The 15,853-nt window shown below is 37.8% G+C and overlaps 1 long non-coding RNA gene across 1 annotated transcript; it reads left to right on the top strand.

Annotated features, from left to right (window-relative positions):
* The first annotated feature begins 23 nt into the window (after window positions 1-23).
* On the top strand, window positions 24-3,660 carry LOC137476580 (uncharacterized). The gene is made up of 2 exons (XR_011000460.1): window positions 24-422; window positions 3,541-3,660. It is a non-coding gene; the product is annotated as an uncharacterized lncRNA (long non-coding RNA).
* The last annotated feature ends 12,193 nt before the right edge of the window (window positions 3,661-15,853 follow it).

The raw sequence follows: 15,853 nt of genomic DNA, 5'->3' as shown, positions 1-15,853 counted from the left end.
TCCAGGGACAGTGACTCCACCACCACCCTGGGCAATCCATTCCAATGTCTAATCACCTTTTCTGTGAAGTATTTCCTCCTAATGCCTAACCTAAATCTGCCCTGGAGTATCTGCCCATAAGATTATGTCCTTCTGTTCTTTTGCTGATTGGCTGGGAAAAGAGATCAACCCCCACCTGGCTACACCCTCCTTTCAGGGACTTGTACAAAGCAATAAGATCTCCCTTCAGCCTTCTTTTCTCAGGCTAAACAGCCCCAGCTCCTTCAGTTGCTCCTCATAGGACTTGTGCACCAGACCCTTCATCAGCCTTTCCTGGGCATGCTCTAGCACCTGAGTGTGCCTCCTGAATAGAGGGGCTTAGAACTGGACACAGGATTTGAAGAGACACTGGAGCTGTGAATGTGTCATTACTTTATACATAGGTATGAACACAGATTGCAAGTAAAAATATCAGATTTGATTCCCTAGCCTGTACAATGCACATGTGAATTGATGGAACTGAAAACATTGTCTCTTCAGTTTGTAACAACAAAAGGAAGCAAGGACAACGTAAATAGGTTTTTCTTCTTCCCTTCCTGTGTGTTTCTTCTTTTTGTTGTCAGCATAATAAATAGCTGCTCTTTCCAGGAGCTTTTAAGTACTAATTCCACAAAGAAGGGTGAAATGAGTTTCCCAAGGAGAAAGTAGCATAAAGTCAAAGCTATGGTTCCAGGCAAAATAATACATTGAAGTGCTGCTTTGTGCACTATTATCTTCTCTTTCAGCATATGCATCTGAATTAAACCTAGAAATATTTTAACAGTCTCTGAAGTCAGTGAATTGATATTTGCATTTGCTGCATATCTTTTGCAGATCTCTTTGTGACCCACATGCTATCCAGTACCAAAAATGTTGTTATACTGTCTTCTGAACAATGAGAGAAGAAAATGCTATTGTTACACACATAATATTATAACCATGTTGAATGTATATTTATAACGTAATAATTGCTCTTCTGTGGCACTTCACTGCTGTTTCTTCTTTCCTAGCATTTTGTGGTAAATCCAAATTATACAAAAGATATATATCTATCCTGATAACCAGGATACTTTTTCATGCATTTTTCTCTGTATATGCAAATGTGTTCTTGTTCTTCAGACCTAAGAAAGTGTGAAAAGCTACAAAATTACCTTTACCAATTCATTTAAAGGAAAAAAAAAGGAGAAAGAAAAAAATCAAACATAAGTGATAGACAAAATTCACACCACAGCAAAAGGAATGAAAATCATGCCAGTAGTGATATATTTAACTTTTAATTTTTCAACTTTCATGAAATAGAAAAATATGTCTAAGACCAAGAACTGAAAATGAGATTCAGTTTGCTTGTGTGATTTCAGGAGTAAGAAAACAGAGTTAGACTATGCCAGTTATGCCAAATAATAGGGAGAGATGGTTTGTTCACTGGTTTTCTCTTTGGATCTAGATCAAATTTAAGCAACTTTACAACTGCACCATCTGAAATAGCATCTGAAAATACAGAATATTCTTTGTTTCCTAAGGATTGCCTTGTAGGTGACACAAACTTGAATTATTTCTTATCAGTCTGTGCATGAGAACGTCTAGAAAGTGGAGACAGTTTTCTCAAGGGAGAGATGCCTGCAGCTCTTTTATTCTTTAAAGTTTTAATGAAGTTTCATTGTAATATTTTGACAAATGAATACACTGCAAAATGTTGCTGTTACCCAAAATCAGCTTAGCAGCTTCAGTACCTAAAAAGCTACCTGACTGCTTTTTAGTGAGTTACACAGCTCATCTGTGAACCAGTCCTCAGACATGTAGATCAATTAATTGTACCAGTATAAACTCCTTTGCTCCTATTCATTAGTATAGATCTTTAAAGTTCAGTGGCCTTGCTTCAATTACCAGGAGAACAAGAATGGGTTGGTTTTTTTACTTATTAGGCATTCACTAGAGGCCATAAGAAGGTTGCTTCTCAGATTAAAACATAAATAAAGTAGCTTCTCAGTCAGGTGGCTGAGTGAACCAATTGATCTTGAGTTTCCAGTCAGACAGAAACTTCAGCGCCTCTTTTCTACTGCAGTGTTATTCCTTCACAGAGTAAAAAACTTGAACTTCAACCACAAAAATATAAAGATGGGGACTGATTGACTCATTGTGTATTTATACCTGACTGTTGTCTCGGCTACCAGGATTTTGACCAGCCTTGAAAAGACAGGAAAATACTCCTAGACCTTAGCTGATGAAATTAAATGTGTGAATATGGTTTTATGCTAGAGAAAGTGGTTTTTTTTTCTTTCATTATCTATCAGTCCATTTTAAGTGAATTTTTCCAAGAGTGTTACATCAGCTGGTGTGCTCTATGCAGGTGGAGCAAAGAGTTCAAAACAAGGTGATGCTGAATCCTCACTGATAGCTGCAAAGGTGGATCTGCAAATAGAGGTCACTGTACTAAGGTTCACCAACAGCCTGTTTATTTAGCATCTAGTCTCTAAGAGTGATCAGCCCTGGAGATTCCAGAAAAGCTGCTTGTGCCTTCAACTTCTCCTTTTGCCCAGGCAGAGGTATCACTGCTGAGCAAGCTACCTGTAAAGGTGTGACAAGATCTTTGAATTGCCCTTGACACAGGAAACTATTCTTAAGGATCTCTAGAACATCTGGAGCTGGGGAATCTGGAGCATTACAACTGAGGATCAGTTGTTAGGCTTTGCAAAAGTTCTACGGTGACCATAGGTAAAAAGTGGACAATAATAGATATTCAGTGATGTACCTGAAATTGGCCAGTTTCTGACAATGCCACACCCTGCTGAGAGATATGTCTAGGAATATTTTCATGTTGCTTTAAGAAGCTGCAAATAGTGAAGCATTTTAAGCTAGGAGGAGCTATAGAAAGTGTCTTTCTCTTGCAAAACCATGTCATAGCAGAGTATAAAGCAATCAGACCTTTTCAATGTAGTAATAGCCTCCTACTATGTATAAGATTTTGAAAAATTACATAATGATGAAGATAAAACCCAAAGTGTGACTAGCAATAGATAGGTATTTAGTTGTATTTTAAAACTAGCTATCTTGTTGAACAATTGCTACCTCTTGACCTTCACAAGACACTAACATTCATCTAAACACAGTATTTGCTTGTACTGCATTTTGCTTCTTTCAAAATAATGGATCTCTCTTACTAAAATCTTTGGCTTAACAGGAAGGTATTCCTGTCAGATAGGCGAATATACAGGACACGCTGAAGTACAGGTACTAGTTTACTTATTTTTAAATATTTGTTCATAGAACAAATTTGCTCTGAGACAGATTAATTATATATCCTTAAAAAAGAATCTTAAGACCCATGAACCTCAAATTTCTTTGTGTGAGGAATACAGCATAGAATGAAAATTATTTAGCTTTGCTGCAATTTATGACTGTAATGAGACAAAAAAAAAAACAAAAGAAAAGAGGATGTGGGTGGTGGGTAAGAATAGATTACTGGGGTTTGATACATTTTGGAAGTGAAGTCTGATTGATTTTCATCATCTTCTTTTGTCTCAGTATACACCCAGATAATTTCTGAGAGTTCATCTTTCCTTTGAAAGAAGAGCCAAGGGCTGGGTTGGCAGAGATGTTGCAGCATTGGCACAGTTGGTGAAATACAACAGTGGTGCCACCTTGGGCAGTTTGCACTCTACTGTGTTCTACAATATAGTCTTCAGCCTGCAAAATGTGTATGCAGATCTCATGCCAATATCTCATGCCATTTTAGAAATCACTTGCATCAACATCAGAATTCTACTATGCAACGCAGTGCAGAAAAATGCTTCCAAATTTGCCTGGCATGTTGGTGGCCCTGACATATATTTTAAACAACTAGAATTATAGAATCACAGAATATGCTGAGTGGGAAGCAACCTATCAGGATCACCAATTCCAACTCCTGGCCCTGCACAAGACACCCCAAAAATCAAATCACCCCCAAAATCAAATGTACCATGTGCCTGAGAGCATTCTCCAAATACTTCTTGAACTCTGCCAGGCTTGATGCTGCAAGCTCTTTCCTGGGGAGCTTTTCCAGCCCAACCACCCTCTGGGTGAAAAAACTTTTCCTGATATCCAACATGAGCTTCCCAACTCAGCTTCATGACGTTTCCTTGAGATCTGCCACTGGTCACAATTGTGAAGAGATCAGTGTCTGCCCCTCCTCTTTCCCTCATAAGGAAGTTGCAGACTGCCGTGGTGTCTCCCCTCACTCTCCTCCAGGCTGAATGGACCAAGTGACCTCAGCTGCTCCTCATATGGCTTCCCCTCCAGTTCTTTCATCCTCACAGTCCTCCTTGGACAACCTCTAATAGTTTAATATCTTTCTTATATTGTGGTGCCCAAAACTGCACACAGGACTCAAGATGAGACCATCCCAGTGCAGAGCAGAGCAGTACAATTCCCTCCCTTGACTAGCTTAATGCTGTGCCTGATGCATCCCAGGACCCAGTTGGCCTTCAAATAGGAAGACATTTTCTCTAGAAATTCATTTTGATCCATGGCATTGCTTCAGAGAGAATTTTGTTGCACTTATTTTTAGTCTTGGCTTCGAGCCAGACCCTTAGATATATTGGTTCTTCTATTGCTTTACACTATCCCTACAGATCTCACAGGAAGAAAGAGACAGTGATTGAAGATAAACCTCTACTATAACACTGATATTTTACTTTGTCTTTGAGGGATTTGAGTGGAGTGCCAAATCACACTACAGATACGCTTTGAAAAAAATAAAAAATGTTTATATCAGTCTGAAATAAAGGGGTTGCTTTTCTTTAACTCATGATATTTTGGGGATAGAATCTGAGTCCCAGAGAAAGTGGAGGGAAGGAATTGTTCTGACCTTGGCAAGGTTAATCATATGTGTTTGTCCTCCACCACCACCAAATTGTTATCTACACAGGTTTGTAGAATCCAAATTTCATTTCTTATTACCCACCTGAGAAAGGAAAGAATATAGCAAAAGTAGTAGTTGATTTGCTGCTGCATGGCAATATGCCCATTCCTGGAAAGGTATATTTGAAGCACAATGTTGACCCTACTCCAAATTCTTTTCCTATAACAATATCATTTGGTGCTGTATAACATTATACCCATCTTTTTCTAAATTAAATAAAGTATAAAATAAATAGAGTAAAATTACATATAAAATTCAACCATAATGCTTGATCTTGCAAAAGCAGTTATTTGATTTATGAATAGTTGCCTAAAATTTTATTTAAACATACTGATATATACCAAAATTACAAATTTCTCTAAGTTAGAGAAATGCTTCCATTTCCCTGAAGTCTACTTCTTTAACTGTACATATGACTCCAGGAACTTTACAACAAATAATTTTAAAAGCCTATTGCTACTTCTTTTCTAATAAGTATAATCAACATGTTGTTATTGACCTAATTATATTGTAAAGTTTGCTTTTTTAAAGGGAGCATTTGAGCAATTTATATGTTTTCCTCTGTAGTCAACATCATTATCTGAAGGACTGACTTAATTTACTGTTGTAGGCTACAGATATAGCCATAATTCAGATCTGCAAGAATAAAGAGCTATTGTTATAAAACCAAATAAGGTCTTTAATGAAGTAAAGTTATTTTGTTCCCCAGGAACATTTAAAAGGTAAATATTTTTCTCAGTCTGAAAGATAAATTTAAACACAGTCTTCAAGATGTATAAAGCTGCATAAACCAAACAGAACAATCATAGCCAGACAACTTATTTTACAATTAATATTAGCTAATGCTCTCCAGTGTAGCTGGTTGTATCAATGGGCATTTCTTAGAACTCACTATCTTCTACTATATTACAGAAAACCACATTTTCAGTTTCATCCAACAGACTCCAAGGCATTAGCAGTAAGATAGTTTCAAGTGCTATTAGACATGGATGTTCTTGGTGAAAATACTGTCTCTATACAAAAAAGACAATGGAATCCATACATTTAGTCAGATACCAAACCTACATGGCAGAAGGTTTTAGAAAACATAAGTGTAAGCTGTTCTGCTAGTCCATGCAAAATTACACTGCCAGTTTTTGCCTTTCTATTGTGGTGGTCACAGACCCTTAGAAATGTTGGAGGGAGGGGCCTCTGAAAGTTGTCTAGTACACCATCCTGCTCCATCCACAACTACATCAGATGAACTATAGCCATAGCTGCATGGAGCTCATCCAAAGCAGCCAGGAACAGGTGTTTCTATATGCTGTGTATCTCTGGTTGGCTGAATCTATAATCAACATAAAAGATATACAATATACCTGTGGGCACTGGCAGAGCTGATAAAGCCCCTGTTAGCGATATTGCTCTCACTGTCTCTTTCCTGTTTCTCAACATCCCATTTTGGCAGAAAACACTAGACTGCTATCTGAGTTGAAAATTTGTCATTTATCCAGCCTGGACTCCATTGAGTTTACAGTGAGAATGTTGCAATTCTCCACCTCCTCCTTGCCTATCTCAAAGAAGGATGCAGTGCTGGCTTTTTTCCAGTCAGCAGGGATCTCCTCATAGCAACATGAATTTTCTTAGATTAGTCTCACCATCATTTCAGCAAACTCCTTCAGTATACCTCCAGATATACCCCATTCAGTCCCACAGATCTGAAAACACTCAGCTGCTCTAAATAGTCCCTGAAGCTTTTGCTCCTCATAAGTTATCTATTTCTCTCTTTCCTAACCACACTGATAGAAGCAGTGGTCCCACAAAAGGGCTCTGTCTGTAAGAACGGACACAAAAGAATACCTTGAATATATCAGTTTCCTGATTTGCTCAATGCTATGATGCCCTCCCTCCAGATGTATGAAAGCCCCCCATGAGGATAAGAAATAGTTACTTAAGGCCCATACCATCCTTCTCTGCCCAGGCAAACTGTTACTGACCTCCACCACACCACATCCAAATATGTCCCATCTCACTTTGTTTCTTCCTGTAGTTTTTCAATATTCAAAGGTCTCCTCAACAGAAGTTGCAATTATTCCTCCCTTTTCTGCCCTCATTTCTATGCTGACTATCCTGTTTCATCCATGCCAGTACTCTTTTTTCATGCCACCTCTTCCACTTGCACTTCTCTCTTTGTAGCACTGATCCTAGCTGTAAAACCTGAGATAGCTGACCTAGGATCCTTCCCCAACAGGACTTGTTTCTCCTCTGCTGCCAGGGCACTGGAGTATATTTAAGATTAAATAGCTGCAGGCTGAAATGGAGCCCTCCTCCCACTGCCAGAAGTCACAGACTTACACCCTGCTGGATGGATGCCCTCTTGCTGCTCCACCATCGCCTTCCCACCCTCAGGGTGTCTGCTACCCAACAGAGACCCTTGAAGTGGGCAGAATCTCTTGAAGCCTCTATCAATGCCTCATTTGTCATTACTCACAGAAAGGCTGTTCATTTCTTGGCTAGTATTGTTTTACTTGTTTTAATTCACAGAAGGAAAGCATGAAGTAACAGAGTTCTTTTTATGTTCTCATTTTATTTTTGTCTGGACTGCAGCCCCCAGGAACACATATGTGCAATGTGAATAGAACACCTGGCTTGTGCAGATGGGAAGTCAGACTAGCTGACTTACCTGCATACCTAAAATCTTTGGTCTACCATAATTTCCCCTTCTCTTCAATTATTTGTGAAACAGAATGCTCTTCCAGCTGTGAAGGACACAGAAGAAGGAGATGTGTAGAAACAAATGCAGTTGAAATTCTGCAGTGTAAGTCTAACCTCACAGAGAAAGAGAGAGCATCAATTGTGTAGGACCTGATTTTTGGAGGTGAAATGCCATCCAACTGTGCCTGCAGAGAGAGGAAAAGCTAATGAGCTGATGTCCTACTGTGAGGGTCTGTGCTGGGCATCTCTGAAATCTAGCACTGTAGAAGAGATTTTTTTTTAAGGCTATTTTGGGGTGAATCACACATCACAGTCCATGTTTCTGATTTTTAATATTTTCCAGTGGAGAAACTAAACTGTGAAAAATCTTCAGGTCTAGCAGAAATACATCTTGTGACAAACTGATGCTTCTTCCTCAAAGGCAGCAACACAGACATATATTTTTAGGAACAGATGCACCCTTAAGTGAACACTTCAGTGTTCCAAGACAACCTCAGAAAGCTTCAGGGCAGTTGTCTCTGGAATAAACTCCTCATGGAGACAGTCCACCTGAAGTCTCACCTGCCAGTGGCTGGTTCATGCTTTGAAACATAATTTCTCTGCTGCAATTCTCTAATCTTTTGTGAGCTCCTGCTAAGCTTCACAATAATATAAGTTATTGGAATTAACAATTATTACACAATAACTTAAATTATTGACGTGAAGTTACTGCAGTCCATTATTTTCTCCTATGTAGACTAAACACCTCAAGCATTTTAATTTTTCTTCTGGGACAAAATAAAGATCAGTAGCATATGTCCATTCACAGAGATGTCTTCTTCCTGTCTATTTAAAATGTCAGAGGTACTTGTGACACTGAAAACGTAAGGAATAAAATAATGTTAGTTTCCTTCTTGGATAGCATGACAGGTTGATAGACACTCTTGAATTTCATGGTGTTTTAGCTGTGATTCAAACAGTAGGTCAGAAAAATTTACTGTTGTTCTTTAATACATGTATACAGACCTAGAAGCAGGGAATGCAACCAGACCATTCCCATCAGATACAGACTGACCTGGAATCACTGGGATCAAGATGTGTGTGGATTTACATCAGTTGAAGCTACAGATCATAATATTTACATTGTGTGTAAACAAAAGGCTTATGGCTTAGGTTTTTGCATATCCTGACATGAAATAGTCTGCTTTATCAAGAAATGAAGGTCCTGATTCACAAAGAACTCTTTTCAAGTGACACTGACTCCCACATTTAACTTTAAAAAGACACAGTGATACAGCCTTCCTGCATAGTACACTTTAAAGGAAAAAAACTCTCTATTATAATTCTTCTTCCTCTAAATCCTCCATAGTCTTAACTGTGGCTGAGAGATTTAAAATAGGATTTTATCACACTTTACCTAGCAGAACTTCCAATTAGTTTTTAAGGCAGTACTCGTATTTCTACTATACCAGGAGAAGCAGCAAAATTTATGGATCATTAGGCCAGTAAAGCTGAGAGGAAAGTAGGTGAAGTTACTTTAGACAGGACATGAATGCACCTATTTTTCTCATATTTTTATGTTCTGAGTTTATACTATATGTCACTGCCTCCGTAATTCTGAAAACTACTACTTTTTTATATTTTTATCTTTTCCCAGTGCTAAATCTCTAACACGGCTTGAAGAGAAGGATTGTTACAGGAGAGATAACAAATAAATGACTATTGCATTACCTGTGTTCTCTTATCTTGGGATATACTTGAGATCCGATGAAAGCTACTATTACTTTTTAGGGAAAAGTGTAATAACACATGCTCTGAAAATGGTTCTATGTCTATTAACATAAAGAAATCCATTTTCTTCAGCATAATATGAAGATAGAAATCTTAACATCAGTTTTGACAGGAAATATTGCACTAGCTTGGTTTATTTGAAGTAGATTAGGAACATTGATTAGACAAGTAAAGATTCCAAATTATACACTATTCTGCTTAATATATAAATATTAATTATATGTATTCTATATGAAATGCCCCTGTGCTCCAGACCAATGGCCCACAACCCCAAAACACAATTCTCCTGCCCCCAACTCTAAGGTCAACACCATTATCCTGAGTAGTCACTTTGGTATCAAGGATGTCAGGCTGAATATGTATACATATGCTTACATATGTATGCAAGAATTTTGCAAAACTAAGGTCCTGCTTAGTAATCCCTCTTCCAGTTTTCACATCTTGCACTTAATAAGAAACTTCATAAGACACTTTCTGGTAAGGTTCATGAACATTCACAAAGCTTCATGAGTAAATCAGAGCAAAATAGCTACTAAAAAAAAATAGATTTCAAATGCTTATTGAACCTTTCCAAATTTTGCTTCTTTTGGTCTTTAAAACATCAAAATCGTATAACTTCTTCTTTTTCAAGTCCTGCATTCAAAACAATAATATTTAAGTGTCTTTCTCTCATTTCTGTGGTATTATTTTGACAGCAAAACCGATCCCTTTAGTGTCAATATTGCTACCTTTATCTTTTATCTCAGCAAGAGTTGTCACCAGATTTGTAAAGGAATTTTACTTACAACTCATGGATCATGGCATGGATAATATTAAACACAGCAGACACAAGGCTGACAATTGAAGCCTCTGATAATTATTCCAATTACTGAAGAAAGCGAACAAAAAAACCCCATCACTTCACTATGATTAGCTATAATTTTGTTGAAATTATATGCATTATAATGACACTTTCAATATAGTGTATGCATCAGAAAAATTCAGAAGAATTCATTTCCTGAGAATCTGTCCCATAATTTACCAGGACTGCATGCATTTCATCCTGGTTTAGGGCAAATTTGGCAGAGAACCCTCAAAGGTGTTCCTCTAGAAGGCAGAATCAATTGGTCCTTCCCCACAACCGGTTTGGGAAAAAAATACTGCCTTGGAGCAAAGTGGAAAAAAACATTTATTAAACAAGAAAACCTAAACAATATCAAACAATGAAACTTCTTGCCGCTCCAAAAGAGGGACAAACACAGAAAAAATCCCCCCCGCCCCAGGGCTGCGGCTCGGCTCGCTCAGTCTCTTCTCAGTCCCTCCGGCGCTGGAAATGCCGCGACCCAGGCCTGCCCCGCTGGGCCACAGGTGCGAGCTGCCGGCGCTCTTCTGGGTGTTCAGTCCAGAGCAGGTTTGAGCAGGCCCAAGGAAAATGAAAAGCCACAGTCCAGGGAACTTCTTTGCCTCAGCTTGCTAAAACTAACTAAAAGGCAAAGGAGAGCTCTGTCCCGCTGTCTGTCCCTCCACAGACAACGCAGTCCGGGAGCAGGAATGAGGAGGATTGAAGTGAGTGCAGTTTCTGAAAACAAACTCTGCACTTCTTCTCCCCCCCTTCACTCCTGGAACAAGTCTTAAAGGTGCAAAATTTATTATTCAGCATAAACAGAACAGACGACTGGGGATAAAAGCATCATACAGTCAACCTAGGACATACCTGTACATGAAAGAGCTAAGAGTTTAATTTTAAAACATGCTTTGTATGTGAATACTGAGTGTGTTACCCTTTTCATAAAGTGCTTTACTAGATATTACTAAGAAGACCAGATGGCTTCCAGGCAAGAGTCAATATGATACTACTGCAGCAAATCTATGAGTAATTTAACTCATCTACAACTAGTTTTACTCACAGAATCATAATTTCTCTAGAAAATGCCCTAAAAGGAAAAGTGTTAATCCAGGCTACAACACATACTCTTCAGTTTGCCTACATTTCCCAATGTGCAAGAAACTGAAAAACATACAGGAAATCCAAGATCCATCTCTCTTGCCAGCGCAAGCATGAAAGATTTACTGAAGTCCGATACTATAGGCCAAAATACAGCTTTCAAAAATGCAGTCTGGTGAAGAGGAGAATCCTTGCTTATTCCCTTGCAAATCACAGCCATTGTCTGAAACCTTCATGCCTCTACCATCCTTTGAGTTCCCTCCCTCCTGTTTTTCATGAATCAGAAAAAAAGTTATTTTTCCCAGTTACCCCCTTTAGCCTCTCAGAGCATGGTTTAAATAACCATTTATTTGGAAGCATGATCAACATGCCAGAAAAAGGTGTCCAGCTGCATCCAGAGGCATTATGTGACACAGTAACACTCATGGAGCCTTATTTTCAGCAATGCTTCAGGGAGGGTGCAAATGAAGCTACAACTTACACTCTTCAATCAAACATCCATAACTGGGCTTCTGGTTCATTTTGGGAGTTTTTAATATACTATTTGACACATTTCTTCAGTGAATGGCATGAAATATCAAGCTTAAGTTCTGTTCTGTGGAGTAGCTGTTGTGTCTGACTGGCTGCTCACTCATTACAAGTCATATAGCAAATCATACATCCTCATTTCCACAGCCTGGAGGGGTCTTTTGAGGTTTCTGAGTCTGTCTTTTTATTCATAAATTACACAGTAAGAGGAAGGACCAGATTTACAGAAGAGAAGTGTAGTGGCTGTCTATGTATGACTCCACTCACAGCGATACTTCTTACTTTCATTGAATGGTCCCATTAAAAAGTTTAAAATGGCAGAGCCCCCTACGAAGCACATCCATCTGCTTCACTCTCACGTTCTTCCACATCTTTTATATAACATTTTCCCTGGAATTATTGTAGATCCCACTGAGAAGGAGATATAGGAGAAATAAGTCAGTCTTCACTATAAATTGATCTGTGCTGATCACCAGTGATTGATCAGAACTCATTTGTTCCACTTTGTTTCTCATTTGTTACCTTCATTATCACAAGACACCTTTTGGGACAGTAAAAATCCACTTCCATATGCATTTGACGTAGTTTCTGCATCCCAATGAGTTTTGGGAAAACAGCAGCAATAATGATTTTGTTTCCTATTATGCTCTAGTTAATTCTTTCTCCATTTCACTGTCAAATATTTTTAACCAGCACTGAGGTAATTCAGTTAAATGAACTAAACATACATAAATGTCTAAAACAAGAAAATAACAGCCCATATAACAATGGTCTTTAATTTCCTACAATAAAAAGTGTGGTTTTTTTCCTTCTTTCCTGAAATTGGACTGAAAACCTTCTCTGAGAATAGCCAAAAATTCGATTTGATTAAGCTACATTTTGACATCTATTTTTCTCATTAGTGGACATCCATAAAATCACCGCTGCAGGAGTAAGCTTTCCTTCACACGTTGAAATAAATAAGGTGCTACATTTCAATCTGCTTATTTTTGCCTTGAGACAAAATTAGACCATCTAAGCCTTGGTAAATTTATTAAAATAGTGAGGTAGTTTCTTTTTTACTTTCCCTGCAGATGCAAAAGAAAGCATTTCAAAACTATGGTAAATATAAAGCAGCATTTGGAGGAAGGACAATATTTCTGCCTAATCTTTTTAGTAGTCATTGACAGTCTCTGCAATTTCCATTTCAGGCTTTTAAGAAAGTAACGTAGAGGCAGAAAGAAAAAGAGATATCTGGGGTAAGTGGGTCCCAGTCAGCACACACAAAAGCAAAACTGCTTTTTTCTCTAAACATACTGTGGTTAATTTCCCACCTAATTTTTCACAGATGACCTGTTCTTCTACTTGAGGACACAGACCAAGGCCCTTGACACTCAGGAGAGTGCCTGAATTCATGAGCTCTACAATTTTAGGAGATGGGGTTAAAGCTCAGGTAGTCTTGATTGCAGAGGACAGTCAGAAAATTCAGCAAGGCACCGGTTGGAAGCTCTTGGCCCATTTTTTCCCACAGCCCACAAGAATGGTATTAAATATTTGGCTATAAGATGTGATGGTTTCACAGTAGTGCTCTGAAAAACTTCTGCTGAACCACAGTCCTGTAAAGTACAACAGAATCTGTGAAGTGCAGTGAGCTAGCAAAGGCATTTCATACAAAAAAACCCTAAAATCAAATACCAAAATATTGCCATGCATCTGTTTTAAGATCCTGCAAATAGAAATTGTCTGTGTTATATTCATAATAAACAGATAAGACATTTCTTTGGCTGTTGAGAGGGAAAAGTGCATATATAATACTTTTCTGTTTTATACTTTCAATGTTCTGATGCTTCAGGAAATGATGGAAGGTAAAGGACAAGTAAGGAATCACCAGTAATCTAGGAATTTTACTACCTTGGCCTTTACAAAGACAGAAACTAAAAAAAGGGATTTTTTTTTTAACATTGGAAACATAGTAACTCCTAAGTAAAACAGAGCACCAATAAGGACTAACTAAAGACTGCTCTGTGATAAAGTCCAAGACGGAAAATCAAAATATAGTTAATTACAGAAATTAAGCCAATGTTCTCATTTACACAAAGACTATGATTATGAAACTGGAAATCAAATTAAAAAGAAGGAACAGAGATTTGTGTTTCTTGGATTTTCAGAGGTTTATTTTTATTTTATGTAAACTCTTTCCAACTTAGAGTAACACTAACTTTCTTCTTGGTTGATACGTAGGTGTTTTTTGCAATTAGTGTTTTGAATGTATTTTTTTCCAACAGATACCAGGTAAAAACCTATTCAGTCATAGTATTATGTATTTTCCTTCAATCTGGGAAAGATTATTAATGACTTTCATTAGCTTTAAAATCGTAATAATAAGATTGGAGAGTAATCTTTCGTCTTTCAACTTAAGCTGCTGTTCAAGGAATCATTCCACATCGGTAGATAGATTCAATTTAATTTTCTTTAAAATATGCGGTTTCTGCCTTTGTGTACAACTTTCACCACACCCTTCCTCAGATTTCTCCATGAGCTCTCTGGGGGCACAGGGCAGGGTTTTTTGCAGTTCAGGCAAGCCCTGACACTTTTCAGGTCCCTCACCTGCCCTTGAAAAAAAATGCATGTGTTTTATCAGCTGCAATCTCTGTTTCTTATCATCACTGTATTTTTCGTACTGTAAGATGTTAGAAGATAAAAATAAATAATAATGAAATATACTATACACTACTGAAGTCCAATAAGCCCCTTGGATTTTGCAGGTATTTAATCTGCAGACTGCAGAGAGCAGTCTGCAAATAAATGATTTATTCATGAAGCCCAGTGTATTGACTGCCAACATGCAGGCATAGTAAAATACAAATACTGAAATGACACAGAAATGGTGATGCAGAAAAGAAGGTATTTAACTGCAGACAAACCCCAAGACAAAACTCTGATCGTTTTAAAGGTATTTGAAGTGTTTTATATCACCATAAAAACTTTTGCAGAGTATAAGGTATTTCCTTGGGTACAGTGAACCATGAATAATATTGCAGAAATACTTAATTTCATTTAATACCATTGAGTTGTGTATTTCATACAAGAGATAGCCTGGCGGCCTAGTAAATTTGATTCACAACAGTGAAACTGGTCAAATAATCTATTGTGAATAAAGCCTGTTGTAAATTTGACCATTTCTCATAGAATAATTACCCATTAATAACTTCTTGCATTATTCAGCCAGCTATTGACCACAGTATATTTATATCTGAGGAAGATACTGAATTATTGGAGAAACTTTTGAGTGGATAGTTACACAGCTTCACTTAAACTTTGTACTCACATAAGGATATTGAGGTGACAATGCTAAATTGTATCATACATGGCACACACATAATGTAGAGAAAATTCCACAATTTTGATCAGACTATTAAAAGTAACTTTTAGGAAATTATATTAGAATTGAACAGAATCTATTGGCCAAACTCTGAAATGACAGCTCACTGCCCTCTGTCTGTAGCATTTTTTGTTATGCAAACAATCCAGACAGTAGAAGATGTGCCTTGGCCTTCCCTTTAGGCTGCATTTCAAGTTTCATGAATATTAATCATGTAAACAAACACAAATATTGTGGGGTAAAGAACATTTTTGTTCCACATTCTAATGCAATCAAGAAAAGGTTTTGCAGAAGACTCTGAGTGCCAGGGACTTCACCTCTGCTTTCCTTGAGATTAAGCAAATCTTTATAGCATTCAGAGTAGCAATTACCTGGGCTGACTGGACCTTAAGGTTTGACACAGTTGCTAATTTGTTCCTCTTCCCTAGTATGAAAAAGGGACCTGAACTTCAGCACTTTGTCAAAGCATATAACTCACAGCAGAAAAAAAAAAAAAAAAACCTGTCCAGACTTCTCATATAGCCAAGAGAGACAAATAGGTGCATCCTGGAGATGACCCAGGATATTTACCAGGACACATTCTTATTTATAGAGATAATATTCTTCCTTTAAATGAGTATGTCAGTTTTCCCCTTTGATGACAAATGTGTGCTATCAC

The sequence above is a fragment of the Anomalospiza imberbis genome, chromosome 1, assembly GCF_031753505.1.
Source record: "Anomalospiza imberbis isolate Cuckoo-Finch-1a 21T00152 chromosome 1, ASM3175350v1, whole genome shotgun sequence".
Lineage (NCBI taxonomy): Eukaryota > Metazoa > Chordata > Aves > Passeriformes > Viduidae > Anomalospiza > Anomalospiza imberbis.
Note: the sequence above shows the minus strand (reverse complement) of the source record. Positions and strands in the feature narration are given on the sequence as shown.